This window comes from Neomonachus schauinslandi, chromosome 12 (genome assembly GCF_002201575.2).
Source record: "Neomonachus schauinslandi chromosome 12, ASM220157v2, whole genome shotgun sequence".
Classification (NCBI taxonomy): domain Eukaryota; kingdom Metazoa; phylum Chordata; class Mammalia; order Carnivora; family Phocidae; genus Neomonachus; species Neomonachus schauinslandi.
In genome coordinates this window covers 31,900,451-31,920,040 of record NC_058414.1, presented here as the reverse complement: position 1 = coordinate 31,920,040, position 19,590 = coordinate 31,900,451, and the positions used below count along the sequence as shown (strand labels likewise).

Here is a 19,590-nt window from a genome sequence, read left to right as displayed (position 1 = left end):
CTATCCCTAATAGAAAAGAGGGGGAAAAAATTCCTTCCACAAGGCAGCAAGATCATAACAACAACTCATCTACTTAACTCGATTTGCTTTGACAAAAACAATAGGAAAATGTATCACCGTCATGAATTAAAGCTGCATCGGGAAAGTAGGGCACACTGAGCATTTTCATTACAGAAGTTGTGAAAACATGGGGCTGCTATTTGCAACAGCTGTGTTAACCACAAAGCTATCTGGCCTCCATGCCTATGCTTCCTTTCCCAAGAAGACACAACTCTAGTAAAGAGCAATCTGACAGGGTCATCCAAAAGAACAACGGTTTCAACAAGTTGACATTAAAGTGTCAAGTTCCCAGTCAGTGTGGAGAACATGTGAAGGGGTCAAGGACACCTGTCTGTGACAGAACGAGCCAACTGTTCTGGAGTAACCGTCGACTGCCTTTCACCATGCACTTACTAAGTGCCAGACACTGGGCTAAGCATGTGGTATTCTTTGGATCACTCACGTTTTACAATGGCCCTAGAAGACCAGTAATATTCCCAGTGAGCAAGCTGAGCATCAAAGTGGTGGAGCAGTCACACAGTTAGTTGGAGCTGGAGAGGGAGGTCAAACCAGGATGGGTCAGTTCAAGTCTAAAATCAACGTGGCTTAGCTACTCCTCTAAACTGAATACAAGAAGGGAAAATGTCCATGATCCCACTTTAAACCTGCAGGGGTAGGAGGGATAAATGCATAAAATAAGACAAAATACAGGCATAAAGAACACAACAAAACCCTATACACAAAACAGTTTATATCTTAAAATGTGAAATAAATATAAAAACATGCAACTTTTGTCACCAATCAGCACTGGGAAGGACTTATCTTTTAGTGGGCACAGATGCATTTCAGAGATCTAAAGAAGTGATCATTGCGTTGGGTCTTCAAAGTTATTATATTAATGGTCTCTAATACCTTTGATCAAACTTCCTTAACAGGACTTTCTATAATTGATTCAAAACATTCTTTTTTTTTTATGTTATGTTAGTTACCATACAGTACATCATTAGTTTTCGATGTAGTGTTCCATCATTCATTGTTTGCATATAACATTCTTTAAAACTTCCATTTTCTTTGTTTTCTTGATGGAAATGTTATATACCTTTAAAGCAGGAAAACTCTCATTTGGCCAGACCACCCCAAATTACCCTAAGAGAGCAAAGAGGAGTATTTGGGGTGAACTTTAAACTGTATCATTCCTGTGTATTTATCTATGAAGTTATTTCTCAGTTTTTCTCTCCTTATAAGAAAGGGCCTAATTATAATGAATTTACTCCACTAGTAACTGAATTAATGATGACCCTCCTCCAGCAGGGACCCAACAAGCGGCAGATCCAGGGAGATTCCCCTTCCTCCCCGGGGAGGAGCCGCAGGGGAGTGCACCGCAGGGATCTGCTGGGTTTGGAGACTCCACCTGGGGTCGGGTGCCAGAGATAGAAACGCGCGGTCACAGGCCAGGTGAGCACGGAGTGCGGCTGGAGACCGGGAGACGGGAGTGATTGACTGTTTTTTCTGGAGGCTCACTGAGGAGTGGGGCCCTGAATTAAGGGTTCCTCTAGGGCAGAGATTGGGAGGCCGCCATTTTAGCTTGCAGGGAACAAAAGCTCCTGAGAGCAAACCCAAGCAGATTACTTAGCCTGGACCGGCAAGGGCGGGGCAATTCCGCCTTCGGCAAAGACATTTGGGAACCATGGCAACAGGCCCCTCCCCCAGAAGATCAGTGAGAACAGCCAGCCAAGACCAAGTTTACCGATCAATGAGAACGGCAGAACTCCAGCAATACAGGAACAATGCACAAAGAATCCACGGCTTTTTTACCATGATTCTTTAGTCCTTCAAAGTTAATTTTTTTTAAACTGTCTTTTTTTTTTTAATTTTTCTTTTTCCCTTTTTCAACCAACATCTTATCAATCCCTTTTTTAAAAACATTTTCATTTTTCATTTTTAGAGTCATACTCTATCCCTTCATAGTAGTTACCCTTATTTTTAGCATATATATATAAGTTGTTCTCTCTTTAAAATTTTGAAATAGTTTCTTCTAACAGATCAAAATATACCCTAAATCTCTAGTGTATGGTTTTATTCTACTCTCCTGCCTGATCACATTCTTTCCCTTTTTTTTTCCTTTTTTTTAAATTCTTTTTTCTTCAAACAACTTCTTATTAATTCCTTTATAAATTTTTTATAATTTTCATCTTTACAGTCATATTCCATCCCTTCATCATATCAACCCTTATTTTTGTACATATATAAGTTTTTCTTTCTTTAAAATTTTGGGAGGCACTTTCTTCTAACAGAACAAAATATACCCAAAATCTAGGGTGTGGCACTGATCTAGGCACCAGCCTGATCATATTTGATCATATTCTGTTTTTTTTGTTTTGTTCTGTTTTTGTTTGTTTTTATCTTTTTCTTTTTTTCTTTTTTCTTTCTTTCCCTTTCTTTTCCCCTGGCTCAGGTCTTTTCTGATTTGTTTAGAGTATATTTTCTGGGGACGTTGTTACTCTGCTAGCATTTTGTCCTCTCATTAATATACTCTCCTCTGGACAAAATGACAAGATGGAAAAAATCACCTCAACAAAAAGAACAAGAGGTAGTACCAACTGCCAGGGAGCTACTCAATAAGGACATTAGTATGATGTCGGATCTAGAGTTCAGAATCCCCACTTTAAAGATACTAGCTGGGCTTGAAAAAAGCATGGAAGTCATTAGAGAAACCCTTTCTGGAGAAATAAAAGAACTAAAATCTAACCAAGTCGAAATCAAAAAGGCTATTAATGATGTGCAATAAAAAATGGGGGCACCAACTGCTAGGATAAATGAGGCAGAAGAGAGAATTAGTGATATAGAAGACCAAATGATGGAAAATAAAGAAGCTGAAAAAAAGAGAGATAAACAACTACTGGGTCACGAGGACAGAATTCGAGAGATAAGTGATACCATAAGACGAAACAACATTAGAATAATTGGAATCCCAAAAGAAGAAGAAAGAGAGAGGGGGGCAGAAGGTATATTGGAGCAAATTATAGCGGAGAACTTCCCTAATTTGGGGAAGGAAACAAGCATCAAAATCCAGGAAGCACAGAGAACCCCTCTCAAAATCAATAAAAATAGGTCAACACCCTGACATCTAATAGTAAAACTTATGAGTCTCAGAGACAAAGAGAATTTCCTGAAAGCAGCTCGGGAGAAGAGATATGTAACCTACAAGGGTAGAAACATTAGATTGGCAACAGACCTATCCACAGAGACCTGGCAGGCCAGAAAGGACTGGCATGATATATTCAGAGCACTAAATGAGAAAAATATGCAGCCAAGAATACTATATCCAGCTAGGCTGCAATTGAAAATAGAAGGAGAGATAAAAAGCTTCCAGGACAAACAAAAACTAAAGGAATTTGCAAACATGAAACCAGCCCTACAAGAAATATTGAAAGGGGCCCTCTAAGCAAAGAGAGAGCCTAAAAGCAACATAGACCAGAAAGGAACACAGACAATATACAGTAACAGTCACCTTACAGGAAATACAATGACACTAAATTCATATCTTTCAATAGTTACCCTGTATGTAAATGGGCTCAATGCCCCAATCAAAAGACACAGGCTATCAGACTGGATAAAAAACGAGACCCATCGAAATGCTGTCTGCAAGAGACTCATTTTAGACTCAAAGACACCCCCAGATTGAAAGTGAGGGGTGGAAAACCATTTACCATGCTAATGGACATGAAAAGAAAGCTGGGGTGGCAATCCTTATATCAGACAAATTAGATTTTAAACCAAAGACTGTAATAAGAGATGAGGAAGGACACTATATCCTACTTAAAGCTCTATCCAACAAGAAGATCTAACAATTGTAAATATCTATGCCCCTAACATGGGAGCAGCCAGTTATATAAGGCAATTAATAACAAAATCAAAGAAACACATTGGCAACAATACAGTAATAGTGGGGGACTTTAACACCCCCCTCACTGAAATGGGCAGATCATCTAAGCAAAAGATCAACAAGGAAATAAAGACTTTAAATGACACACTGGACCAAATGGACTTCACAGACATATTCAGAACATTCCACCCCAAAGCAACGGAATACACATTCTTCTCTAGTGCCCATGGAACATTCTCCAGAATAGATCACATCCTAGGTCACAAATCAGCTCTCAACTGGTACCAAAAGATTGGGATCATTCCCTGCATATTTTCAGACCACAATGCTTTGAAACTGAACTCAATCACAAGAGGAAAGTCGGAAAGAACTCAAATACATGGAGGCTAAAGAGCATCCTACTATAGAATGAATGGGTCAACCAGGAAACTAAAGAAAAATTTAAAAAATTCATGGAAACCAATGCAAATGAAAACAGAACTGTTCAAAATCTTTGGGATATAGCAAAGGCAGTCCTAAGGGGAAAGTACATAGCAATACAAGCCTTTCTCAAGAAACAAGAAAGGTCTCAAGTACACAACCTAACCCTACACCTAAAGGAGCTGGAGAAAGAACAGCAAATAAAGCCTAAACCCAGCAGGAGAAGAGAAATAATAAAGATCAGAGCAGAAATCAATGAAATAGAAACTAAAAGAACAGTAGAACAGATCAATGAAACTAGGAGCTGGTTCTTCGAAAGAATTAACAAGATTGATAAACCCCTGGCCAGACTTATCAAAAAGAAAAGAGAAATGACCCAAATCAACAAAATCATGAATGAAAGAGGAGAGATCACAACCAACACCAAAGAAATACAAACAATTATAAGAATATATTATGAGTAACCATATGCCAGCAAATTAGATAACCGGGAAGAAATGGATGCATTCCTAGAGATGTATCAACTACCAAAACTGAACCAGGAAGAAATAGAAAACCTGAACAGACCTATAACCACTAAGGAAATTGAAGCAGTCATCAAAAATCTCCCAAAAAACAAAAGCCCAGGGCCAGATGGCTTCCCAGGGGAATTCTCCCAAACATTTCAAGAAGAATTAATACCTGTTCTTCTGAAACTGTTCCAAAAAATAGAAATGGAAGGAAAACTTCCAAACTCATTTTATGAGGCCACCATTACCTTAATCCCAAAACCAGATAAAGACCCCATCAAAAAGGAGAATTACAGACCAATATCCTTGATGAACATGGATGCAAAAATTCTCACCAAAATACTAGCCAATAGGATCCAACAGTACATTAAAAGGATTATTCACCATGACCAAGTGGGATTTATCCCTGGGCTGCAAGGTTGGTTCAACATCCGCAAATCAATCAACATGATACAATACATTAACAAAAGAAAGAACAAGAATCATATGATCTTCTCAATAGATGCAGAAAAAGCATTTGACAAAGTACAGCATCGTTTCTTGATCAAAAGTCTTTAGAGTATAGGGATAGAGGGTACATACCTCAATATCATAAAAGCCATCTATGAAAAACCTACAGTGAATATCATTCTCAATGGGGAAAAACTGAGAGCTTCCCCCTAAGGTCAAGAACGCGGCAGGGATGTCCACTATCACCATTGCTATTCAACATAGTACTAGAAGTCCTAGCCACAGCAATCAGACAACAAAAAGAAATAAAAGGCATCCAAATCGGCAAAGAAGAAGTCAAACTCTCACTCTTTGCACATGATATGATACTTTGTGTGGAAAACCAAAAGACTCCACCCCAAAACTGCTAGAACTCATACAGGAATTCAGTAAAGTGGCAGGATATAAAATCAATGCACAGAAGTCAGTGGCATTCCTATACACCAACAACAGACAGAAGAAAGAAATTAAGGAGTCGATCCCATTTACAATTGCACCCAAAACCATAAGACACCTAGGAATAAATCTAACCAAAGAGGCAAAGCATCTGTACTCAGAAAACTATAAAATACTCATGAAAGAAATTGAGGAAGACACAAAGAAATGGAAAAACGTTCCATGCTCATGGATTGGAAAAACAAATATTGTGAAGATGTCAATGCTACCTAGAGCAATCTACACATTCAATGCAATCCCCATCAAAATACCATCAAGTTTTTTCAAAGAAATGGAATAATCCTAAAATTGGTATGGAACCAGAAAAGACCCCGAATAGCCAGAGGAATGTTGAAAAAGAAAAGCATAGCTGGCGGCATCACAATTCCGGACTTCTAGCCCTATTACAAAGCTGTCATCATCAAGACAGTATGGTACTGGCACATAGATCACATAGATCATGGAATAGAATAGAGAACCCAAAAATGGACCCTCAACTCTATGGTCAACTAATCTTTGACAAAGCAGGAAAGAATGTCCAATGGAAAAAAAGACAGTCTCTTCAACAAATGGTGTTGGGAAAATTGGACGGCCACATGCAGAAGAATGAAACTGGACCATTTCCTTACACCACACACAAAAATAAACTCAAAATGGATGAAAGACCTAAATGTGAGACAGGAGTCCATCAAAATCCTAAAGGAGAACACAGGCAGCAACCTCTTCGACCTCAGCCACAGCAACTTCTTCCTAGAAACATTGCCAAAGGCAAGGGAAGCAAGGGCAAAAATGAACTATTGGGACTTCATCAAGATAAAAAGCTTTTGCACAGCAAAAGAAACAGTCCACAAAACCAAAAGACAATCAACAGAATGGGAGAAGATATTTGCAAAGGACATATCAGATAAAGGGCTAGTATCCAAAATCTATAAAGAACGTATCAAACTCAACACCCAAAGAATAAATAATCCAATCAAGAAATGGGCAGAAGACATGAACAGACATTTTTCCAAAGAAGACATCCAAATGGCCAACAGACACATGAAAAAGTGCTCAACATCACTCAGCATCAGGGAAATCCAAATCAAAACCTCAATGAGGTACCACCTCACACCAGTCAGAATGGCTAAAATTAACAAGTCAGGAAACGACAGATGTTGGCGGGGATGCGGAGAAAGGGGAACCCTCCTACACTGTTGGTGGGAATGCAAGCTGGTGCAACCACTGTGGAAAACAGTATGGAGGTTCCTCAAAAAGTTGAAAATAGAGCTACCGTACGAACCAGCAATTGCACTACTGGGTATGTACCCCAAAGATACAAATGTAGGGATCCGAAGGGGTACATGCATCCCAATGTTTATAGCAGCAATGTCCACAATAGCCAAGTGTGGGAAGAGCCAAGATGTCCATCGACAGATGAATGGATAAAGAAGAGGTGGTGTATATATACAATGGAATATTATGCAGCCATCAAAAGGAATGAGAGCTTGCCATTTGCAACGACGTGGATGGAACTGGAAGGTGTTATGCTGAGCGAAATAAGTCAATCAGAGAAAGACATGTATCATATGACCTCACTGATATGAGGAATTCTTAATCTCAGGAAACAAACTGAGGGTTGTTGGAGTGGTGGGGGGTGGGAGGAATGGAGTGGCTGGGTGATAGACACTGGGGAGGGTATGTGCTATGGTAAGTGCTGTGAATTGTGCAAGACTGTTGAATCACAGATCTGTACCTCTGAAACAAATAATACATTATATGTTAAAAAAAAAGAAGAAGAAGAAGAAGCTAGCAGGAAGGGAAGAATGAAGGGGGGGAAATCGGAGGGGGAGACGAACCATGAGAGACGATGGACTCTGAAAAACAAACTGAGGGTTCTATCGGGGAGGGGGGTGGGAGGATGGGTTAGCCTGGTGATGGGTATTAAAGAGGGTACGTTCTGCATGGAGCACTGGGTGTTATGCACAAACAATGAATCATGGAGCGCTACATCAAAAACTAATGATGTAATGTATGGTGATTAACATAACAATAAAAAATTTTAAAAAGAGAAAAAAAAAGTCACATTCTTACCTGAGATGATTTCCTTGTTACATGGTGCACAGGATTCTACCTTGTCAGCCCTTATCTGCCTCATCTTACACCCCACCAGTTCCCCTGCCCAGATCCAGAGGAAAAGGAGGGGGCTTTAATCATCCAACACTCGCTCCCCACCTTTAGTAGAAGCAATTGTGCTTCTCTCGATTTTGCCTTGCTCCTAGGATTTCCTTTGAACAAAGCATATACATCAGCACTTAAAAAATAAGACAACAACCTGAAAACCACTGGTCAAACATTAGTGAGTTGTTTCCCAACAGGGAGGGAGGTGATATTTGGAGGCTGCAGTTTCTTTCCCCATTTCACCAAGCACAGCACTCAAGATCAGAAACTGAATCCTAGGGCTAGCCTTATACTGATGACTTAAGGAAGAATTTAAAACTTTAAATGCCTAAATTTTTGTCGCATAAGCAGATCACACATTGTATTCCAGTCAGTGCCTACTGGGTCTAATTCCAAGATCTTCAGATTAAATGATGCTTATATACTACATAAATCCACCCAAGGCCACTTTCTATAAGTATCTTTATGCCAGTTATGATTTCTCACTAGTTATGGATTCTCACCTGTTCTGTTCCCTGGGAAGAACTGGTTTTCTCTATCACTTTCAAGGGTGGAGTACACCCTGGTGATCCCAGAGTATGGAACTGAGTATGACTTAAAAAAAAATAAAAAATTCACAGCAAAGTGATCTACTATTGGAAGGAACACATAAGGAAGGTTTATTAGTCTTTATTACTTTTCTTTTATAACACAGTTTCACAAATCTCCCTTCTATGATGATAAACAAATCATCAATGGCTGTCTCCAAAGATTTTCTAGCAACAACAGACAGAACTCTTGAACTCATACCATATAGCATATGGATATTGGAAGATGAGCACTAAATTTCATTGAAAATATATGGTCAGTTCTTTAAATATATTTAAATCCATTTAAATTAGTATTGATTAATATAAATAAGCAATGTTTGGGTATTATCTGTAATCCTCTTGGCAATAATCCTGTTTCCCTAGTAACACAAACTTGTATTTCATCCTTGTGCATGTGTATGAAATTATAACAACTTTTGTAATAAAGTTTACACATCATTTGCACATAAATTTCATTTTTTATGAGAAGTCCAAGCTAGAGGTTTCTTTCCTTGAATCATTTATTGTTATCTCACCACTAAATACATAATTCACATCTCCTCTCAAATAATGAAAACTCAACAGAGCCATTCCTAACCACTTGCAAGAGATTACTAAATCTACACGATGGCCAGATCTTCGAATTTCAACATGTAATATTAAGGAAAAGATAATGAAATACTTCACAGATGTCACCCTGGATATAATCCATGTGTTCTATTACCATAAATCCATTCATTCTTACCTAATCAGGATCCTTTTGTTCATTTGTTTCAAATAGTTAACAAGTTTGCTTCCATCATTCATAGTAGACAAATGAAGCAGTTAAAACACTCTTTTGTTACCTACCCCGACCCAAAAAGTGGGCCTTCACTCAACACTTTGCTGGCAACTGAGCTGCAAATATATGCATTCTTTACTAAAACTCACTTTGACATCATTTTAAAAAATAAGGCAGTTTATAATCTGGTGTAAGGACATTCACTGCCTTTGGGTGGGGTACTTAGGTGGTATTTGGTATATCTGGGGCTCTCAGGGAATTCTTATGTTCTCTATCTACATCTGAGGCATTAAAAAGCTGCATGCTTATAATTTGTGACAATTTACATATTATGTTACTCTTAACACAAAAGTTAAAAGATAACTTTCCATTTAGCTACCACTATGTCTAGCATAGAAAATGTTGGGGATTTCATGAAATTATAATTATTACTTCAATTGGTCCCATCATTTTTTATTTAAAAGTAATGCTTTCCCCCCTTAGGAATTTGCAGATGTCTAAATCAAAGACTAAAGAAATTAAGAAAGATAGCCTTAAGATGTGCCTTTGAAATGATCTGGTTTTTGTGTTCTTAAATCCATCTTCCATAAAGATGATGGATACAGTATAAAAGGGAAATATCTGGGGGAAGTAGTCGAAAGGGTGGACAGTATTTTTCTAAATGTACGATAATGTTTTACTGAGTTTACCATCTTTCAAGAATATAAAAACTACAAGTATATTTCAAAACTTGTATTACATTAAAAAGTGTAATAAGTAAAGCACATTGAGTTGCAGAAAATGCAATTAATGTATAAGAGAAGAATGCAAGTGATGTACAGGGAATATTAGTTCTCACAAATTTTTCAATCCTTCACGTGATTTAACAGTGAAAATCTATCCACCAGCTCTCTCTGAATAGTTGAAGGGATGTCATTTCCCGGGCGTAGATCTATCCTCTTTTTCCAAAGGGCAGAATGAGGAACAGTGAGTAAAAGCAAGAGGGAGGTAGAGATATCTGGGTAGGGGCAGAAGGAGACTCAGCATTAATCACATTAGTCTCACAAGAGGATCAGTCACTTTAGTAAGCAGAGACTTCCCACCCCGGGAAATGTTCACCCATGTTAAGAGTGGTTGTATTTGTTTCCTATGGCTGCTCTAACAAATTACCACAAAGTTACTGGCTTCAAAGAACACAAATGTATTATCTTTCAATCCATCAAGTCAAAAGTCTTACTGGGCCAAAATCAAGATACTAACAGGGCTGTGACTTTTCTGGATGCTCCAGGGAGAATCCGTTTACTTGCCTTGCTGAGCTTCAAGAGGTTGCCTGCATTCCTTGACTTGTGACCACTTCCTCTGTCTTTGAAGCTGGCAGCATAGCATCTTCAAAGCTCTCTCTCTGACTCTGACACTTCTGCCTCCCTCTTATAAGGGCCCTTGTGGTTACACTTGGCCCACCTGCATAATTCAGGATAATCTTCTCAACATCCTTAATTTAGTCACAACTGCAAAGCCCCTTTGCCATGTGCGTAACAGATTTGAAGGTTCTGAGGATTATAACATGAACATCTTCGGGGAGTTGTTATTGTCTATCATAGTGATATATTTTAAAAATAGATAATGGGAGCCTAAATGAGATTGCTAAGGGCTCTTCCAATATTTATATCCTATGAATAAGGCAAAGAAATCAAATATCTGTTAACAACTGTTGAAAAAGTCTATTTGTATTAAGAAACTGACCATACAATAAACCTGATTTCCCCATCCCAGATAGTATTACTATCTCTCTGTATGTCCACCTTAGAGGGCTGGCTATTTTAGCTAAAATTCCTTGTTTAGAAGAAGTCCAAGCTTCTCTTATTGACAGTGGCCACATCTCGACTGATCCAAGAAAGAACAAATGCTAACAAAATGTTGTTGGAATGTGTGTGACTAATAGGTTCAAGCAATGGGAAAGTATTGGCAATTATGCAAAAACCACCCACAGTTGCTCCAGGATGGTGCTTTCTCAAGAGCTATGGTGACAACTGATCAGGGAATTATTGTCTCTCTTTCAAAGAAAGAAAAAATGACAGAGAGAGAAGGAGAGAGGAGAAGGAGGAGGAGGGGAAGGCAGAGGAGTCAGGAAGGCAGGCAGGCAAGAAGGAAGGGAGGGAGGGAGGGAGGGAGGGAGGGTGGGACGGAGGGAGGAAGGAAGGAAGGAAGGAGAAAGGAAGGAAGAGTGAGAGACAGAGAAAGAAAGAAAAGGTGTAAGAGCCACTGTTTTTTTTCTCCTTATTATACACTCCTAAATAGGAAGGGAATAATCAAGTTCCTAACTTGTAATTCATTTCTCAGAAGCTATTAAATATGTGCCAATGAAAAATGTGGCTTAACTAACTCATCTACTCATACATAGCCAATCTTCAGTCCCTTGTGGCCTTTAACAAAAATGTTCTGAAATGGTTACATGGAATAAAGCACTCTGCAATTTGGGTTAATAGGAAGTATTAAATTATACTTGAAGCAATTGACCAAATGACCCTGATAGATATTAAAGCAAGAAGCATTACGATGAAAACAGTGACCACTTAATCCATCAGTAGAACAGTGTGCATTCTCAAAGATCCTGGTGAACTAACTTGGGGAAACAGTCTCTAAGGAAAAGTTTTCTTCATGGAGGTACCAGCGGGACCAAAGGGAACATATTTATGCCAATTAAATTTCTACCAAAATCTTTTTCTTCCCTATTGAAATCAATAATGAACCACAAGCTGTGCTCAGCTCTGGGGATATAAGGATAACAGCAGATATGACCTCAAGGATCTCACATCCCATGACTGACATGGAGACCAAGAAGAAACTCCAGTTCAGTAATAATCAAGGTAAGCAATGGATGTGATGGCAGCCTACAAGAGAAGTGTCTGACTCATGATAGAGAACTCACGGTCAACTCACATGAGGACCCAACTCTTCAGTTAGGTCAGAAAGAATATATAAAACATGATGCAAACAATGAAGGCCAAAAGAGGATTTGTGCCAGAGGGAACAGCATGTACAATGGAATAAAGGTCTGGAAACACCCATCATAGTCAAGAACTCTGAGTCGTTTGGTCTGGCTACAGCATAGGATCAGGTGGAAAAACAGAGTTAAAACAAAAGACGTAGATAGGGGCTGGATCATGAAGACTCTTAGATACCATCCAGGGACTCTGAACATTTTAAAGATAATGTGAATGTAATTAATATGGCCACCAGGGCATCTCTTGACTTCATGTTTAGATGAAGCAAATTAATAGGAAGGGACAGACTTAAGGAGAGCCTCCATCCCTTCCTTCCTCATTCAAAAAAAAAAAAAAAAAAGGAGGGGTCCAGGGGTTATTTTCTGGTTAGAATATGATATTTATTTCATTCACAAAGAGGAAACGCATCTAGCCTTTGCTTGCCAAGAAAAATGTTAGGGAATATAATTATTCGTTGCAAAATGGAGAGAGATCTGGAAAGGACATATGTGTGTGTGGGGAGGCACTGACTGGATTTGTTGCTCAGGAGGTTGATGGGACAAGTGAAGTGCTGAGTAATAGCTGTGGGAAGGTGGGCAGGGGAAGAACACTGGTAGGTAGGTTCTGAATGGAGATATGGGGGAAGCTCTAAATTCTGAGCTAGAGATGAACGTTAAATGTGGACGGTGAACTGAGAAGGAACTTGTACACTTCGGTTGGGAAGCAGACAGAATGGGGTGGTTCTCACCATTTGCAGGGGGTCTGTACCTCTGGAGTTAGACATACATGCCAACATTTACACATAAGCCAAAAAACATACCGAAAAAAACCTAATCATCATGTTAACGAAAGGAATAAGGATCAATGGCAAGAGGAATAACGGGGAGGGAAAAGATTGTTTAGAAAAAAAAAACAAACTGGCAGTATCCATTTCAAAATAAACTATATCCTGCTTCCCACACCCACACTAAAGTGAAGTAAAATTTGCCAAAAGAGATTTGCCAATTGTCAAAGCAAAAAATTGGCAGCCCTAATTATACTTGCTATAAACGAACAAAATGACTACTTTCAATGATTCTATGAATCATTGTCAAAGGTGGCCAGTACAAAAGCCTGAGTGGCATCCTTATATTTAGATAGTCTATATTTTATTATTTATTTATAGCCTGACTTGCAAGTTCACAACAGAACTAAGTCATCTGAAACTTTATACATTGAAACAATAAAATATAAATTTAAAAGAATGAGAGCCATGGAAAATGAAATTAAGATACAAGCTGAACTGGGAATAAGAGATGAGCAGGGGTGGGGATAGCATGCTGTTTTGGATGCCAACATTGATTCCCCACAGCTTTGTTAAGCCACAGATTTGTCTCTGAGTTTCCTACCAGCCAAGGAAGTAAAGAAAGAAAGAAATAGCTAACTCTAATAGTTCTCTTTATCTGTGAGGAAAAGGATACTATCAGTTTTTCAGAAGTACATGTTGAGATTTTAGGTATCAAGTTTGAATGAAAGAAGGGACTAGTTCAATGCATGCTATCACCGGAAACGTAACCTCATACATGAGTAAATATTTCTAAGAGCCCTTTTTCATTTCATATGCTATGTAACACTCTTTTGCATTTTTTGTCTTCAGTAAGCCAGCAAGGTCTTAGTTACAAGTGAGAATATTGTCTAAGGTATAATATGACTCATCTTTCCAGAAATTCTGGAAAGTTCTTCTCAAGTTCAGTAAGCACTTCCAATGCAAGGGATTCTGTGGAACTTGGTGATTGGTCTATTCCTATCATCATCATAACTACACTTTGTCATGAAAATACATCAAATATTTAATTTCTCTCTCCACACCTTATCCACTAAGTAAACCTGACTCACAAAACCTATCTACCAAAGGCTGTCACCTGTCCTTTTATAAGGATTACCTGAAAAGCGGTACTTGTTAAAACCAAGATATTTTCCAGCAAAGTAGCATTTTTACTTCAATTTTGATTCAAATTACTTTCTACAAAATATGTACGTATATACTAAAGAATTATTCTGACAATGTGTATTTTGAACAAACCAAATTCACACTGAAATGCACTTCATAGAGTTATTTGAAATATATATTACTATTCCTGCTCCTTGCTCCCAATACAGCCTAAAACGTACTGATATTTCAAGCTCTGTTAATACTTATCACATGAAAAATATGTATCATAGTGCATATACATTATACAACAAAGATCTCCTAGCTACTCTTTCACCTACAAATGATCAAGTTATATGTTAAATACCATCCTCATTTAATCTACATGATGCCAATATGTTTTATTTTAATTTTGTTTCCAAATTATGGAGGAGAAATTTAAGATAGAGGTTGTCTTAACTGTATGTCTAAAAGAAACAAATCAGAGGATTTGATCTATCAAAATTTAATCATGAAACAAATGTAGTATAATCTAATAAAAGTCACAAACTATACCACTTAAATAATCATTTGATTCTTTTTTTTTTCATTTTTCCAAAGAAGACATCCAAATGTTAGACATACAAACGAACAAAATGACTACTTTCAATGATTCCATGAATCATTGTCAAAGGTGGCCAGTACAAAAGCCTGAGTGGCATCCTTATGAAAAGAATGAAAAGGTTGAAAAGGCAGTGAGAAGAAAGGAGTTTGTTTAATACAATATTTGTCATAACAAAGAAAACATGTATTATAAGAATCATACCTGAATCGTCTTTATTGTAAATATCTACACGTTTCAGTATGAAAGTCAGTATTAGCCTACTCATGAATTCCAAAAGAGGACATAGGTGACTTCTCTATGGGAGACTACATCTTCATAATTATATTTGGCACATGAAAAGTGCATCAGTTTGAGAGCATTTTTAGATGTGTTTAACATTTACTTAGTAAACATAATGAAAACACACAACAGAAGAGTATAGGCATTAGAAGAAACAACAAGGTTGGGTCTGCACTCATTGCTTCACGTAAGGAGTTCTCTCAAGAGATGTACCTTCAAGGTAATTTGTTTCTAGAACTTCTTTCATTTATACATATGCATTTTCAATTTTTAAAAGAGAACTTTATATGATTTTTTAGTCCATTTAAAATGCTGGTTTCTTTGTATGCCACCTCCTTCCATTAGGCAATTTAGTCAGATGTATAATTTATAATGAGATCACTAACCAGAACAAAATACAAGCAACAACAAAATCCAGGGACCCTGATCTATTGCTCAGATGAAAATCCCCCAAATTTCCTTCATATCCAAAGTTTTAGGGGAAGACAATAGGCATCTCCAGAAACAGATAATTGTAGACATATAACTATGGTACTTTCAGGAATAAGCACTTCTTAAGAAGTACCGCTCTATGTAAGCTTCAAAAGAGTGGTAATAAGCTAAATGTGCATCACGGATAAAATACACAACTCTGATTATTATTAATATTTCATCAGTTGGTAACCTGGATGATAGTCATACTATTAACCACACACAAATTAAGTAACAAACCATACTCGAATCTAAATTTGAGGCAATATTTGTTATTACAAAAAATAACTATGAATAAATTCAAACATATTTTTGGCACTATGTAGAGGATATTATTTGTTTTATTGAACTCAAACATGGTGATAGAAGAACTTAGAAGTCCACACACACAAAAAAAATGAATTCACTTATAGACTGTTTTCTTATGAATACTTCAATTACAATAACAATTTTTCACACACTGCCTAGCTCATATGAGAAACTACTGAAACCTTGAAAAAGTCATTCAAAGTTTTACGGTTAGCATATTTGATGGTAAAAGACTTCACAATGTAACACACAGGTGACTTCTTAGGTTTGAGCGCTGATAACATTGTATCTGTATGCCCATGTGTGGGTATTGACAAATATGGATACATGTGTACGTGTATATCATATGGATTTTTAAAGTCATCATTCAGTCATTTTATTTCAGAGTTGTGATAGGGTGGGGGATAAATATCCTAAAATGTGAGAGGGTGCAAATTTACTTTCTAAAGTTAGTACTATGTAATACTCAATGGTGTACAAACTCTGTCATTTTTCTTTTCTTTTCTTTAACCTATCCCTGGATTTAAAGTAACATAAACTATCTCATCAATTATTCACATTCTAATTAGGATGAAGAGCAGTATGCTATTTTTTTTTCATATCAAGTCTCCAAAAGAAAAGAGATGCAACAGACAAGACATTTGCATGTGTTCACTTTGAAGATATGAGCTGAATTTCACTCCAGGATTTCCAGTTTGCTGATCTGCAAAAATTGTTTGGGGGTAAAATGCTTTATTTATTTCTCAAGTATCCCACTAAGTATCTATTATAAGAACTCCATGCAAAGATTCAATGTTTTCTAAATGAAATCCTTTGAAATAAAAATGTATATAAATATAATCATTTCCCTTGTGCTGTCAGTTTAATATCACGTGTCTAGATTCTACAGGCATGTGATTTGAACAAGACAAATGTATATAACTACTTTAAATATATAAGTGCAGAATTACATCCAGAAGACATTGAAATGCTAAATTCATATTATCTAGATTGATATCAGAAGACTATATATATATATTCTCTATATATGCATATATTATATATATAATGTAAGGATAATTTCTTCTGATAGTAAGGATAATTTCTTCTGATCTGTCAGAAGAAACTCTCCTTACATCAAAAATTAATTGTGGCTTTTCTCCTTTCTGTAACAAAGTTACAAAATAGTCTCATTTGATAATTGTGTTATGTGCTACTTTTAAACAGCTCTATTAAAAAGGAAAGTATGGATTAAAATAGAAAGGACACTTGGATTAAAAGAGTGAGAACCAAAGTTGAAGTATTGCAGACCTTAGTAAGAGTGAGTTAAATCAACTAATGACTGTATCCCAGTCCAGAGTCCCAGATAAACTGAGTCTCAGTGAGTGGAAATAATCCAAATCAATGATGTAGAGTTTAGTTTGAGACATTCTGGGCACAAATTTTGAAAAAAAAAATAATAAAAAGGTATTGTCAGAGTAGATATGTGTTTTAAGAAAAAATAAATGACCCTATCTTATGGATCTGTGAGTTTAATATTTATGTTGATGAAAAAAATCAATAAATGTCTGTCAACCTGAAAGTAATTGGGGGGTGTGTATTGCTCAATATAAAAAAAGAAATGAGGCATAACCCCAGTTTTTAGCTTCGTGCTTCATAACTCATTAATAAAGAAGGCAAACATACACTCATCTATACTAGGAGACTTACTTAAATGCTCAAGGGTCTAGGGCCCAGAAGGTAGTGACCTATTTTAATTTAGGAAGAAAGACTGAGTGTCATATAATGTGAAGGCAATGACTTGTCTCAAAAACCTGCCTGTGACAGAGAATGAATGAACATCAATTTTTCACACACTGCCTAGCTCATATGAGAAACTACTGAAACCTTGAAAAAGTCATTCAAATTCCATAGTAAAATGTAAACGAAGACAAAATAAATCAGATGTCCGTGTACAGACTAACTTGGCTATTTTTTGAATGATGAAAATGTAATTTAAGTATAATTAAGTATAATCAAATGTGAAAATACTGGAGAGAACAATCCCATGAGTCAAAGTGTAGCAGCTAGATAAAAGAAAATGAATTAGTATTTTATAAAAATGAGCCCAGCAGTGAATAGGAATAGTGTCCTGGGGGTGTGAGCACCTGGCCAGCCAGCAGAGACATGTTGGTTTTGGGCTGTCTTGTCATAACCACATTCACGTGTCCGTCCCTGGGGCATCCATCAGGCTTCTGGGAGATGAGTGACCACAGTGGAGAAGGAAGGACCCCTTCTGACCATGTGACAGAAATTTCCTCTACAAGCCCTTTAGATTTTGGAAAATTAATTCCCTATTCTAACAAACTTAAGTAGAACTGAACGATGTAAGAACTATGAAGTAATTCTTCCTTTATCCTGTGAACTATTAAGGCATATAAGCTATAACACACTACCCAGTTCAGATTTCCATAACCAAAGAGAGGGTTTTGGAACATAGCCACAGAGATTATCAAAGCGTTGAACACTAATACCTTGGAGAAAAGTGGAACATTCTAGGTTTTCAAGACGAAATGAGCTCAAAGAAAAACTTGATAGATTTAAGTTTGCTATAAGGAAGATTCTGACACTGTGCGTTCTTAAACATTAAGGTGGTTTGCTGAGACTGCAGAAACTCCAATCCTGAGAATCTTTAAAAATAGAAAGGATTCAGACCAGCTGCTCAGAAGGATTGAGTGTGGGCTTTCTTCAACTAAAACTCTCCAAGACCCCTCTAACCCTAAGAGTTTAATTGTAAGTGTCAATATAAACAGTATATTCCATTCTAACACTTCTGCTTCAGTACCATGCAGTTGAGGGGGTGGGAGGGATTGCCACGACCCACATTCACAGTGCATAAAAATATGTGAGGCACTAGTTTGTCAAATTAGGAGTCCTAGTGATATCTCTGGGTACTTGGACTTTCTGATTTTAAATTTCTCATGCAAATCACATATAACACTTAATCAAAAGTTTTAAAGATATATTGCACTTTTGAATAATTCAGGCTAATGAAGCATTAAACCATGATGAAAAGTGCAAAAAATAAATAAATAAAAATCAGGCAACTTAAGTTTTCCTTCTTTATATCATCCGGACTTAAAATACTGGTTTTTCAATTAAACCAGAAAACTTGTTAATAATCCAAAACTTTTTTCCTAATATGTCATGACATTTTTTTGAAATACATTTGAATCCGTAAAACATTAGTCTATAGCATGTGCCAATTAATAAATTAATAATATATCAAAGTCCTAGAGTCTGGTCAAAATTATTTTACAAAAAAAAATACTTGAATAAATCAAATAGTAAACTAAATTGAATAGTGCACTAAGTTGAGTGATCACTCCAATTGCATGTAAATACATTTGTACCAAATACCACAAGCTATCCACTTCATATTTCCACAAAGGACTCTTCCGTGTTCCTTAAAGAACCTACACAGTTAAGCATGAGATTTAATCAAGTGCTGGCATCCCACACCTTTCCGTCCGTCAGTACCTCGATGCAAAATCTTTAAGAAGTTTTTTTTCTTATAAAGTAACAGCAGCATTATTTAACTCATCCCAACTGATGACTTCACAAAGCATGGTTATAAAGTGCCACTCAAACTTTCTACACTGCCCAAATCAGCAGATTCGTAACTTGACATAGCACACAGAAGCTACCCTCACAGCCCTGCAGTTAACTGCATTCGGTAAATATTTGCACCCACAGCACTACAGATGCTAATGACTGCGTTGAACATACACATGTAAACACACACCCCT

General features: G+C 37.1%; 1 protein-coding gene across 1 annotated transcript in view; it reads right to left on the bottom strand.

Annotated features, from left to right (window-relative positions):
• ZNF804B (zinc finger protein 804B) overlaps positions 1 to 19,590 on the bottom strand; it is a 486,583-nt gene that overhangs the window by 466,682 nt on the left and 311 nt on the right. The window lies entirely within an intron of this gene.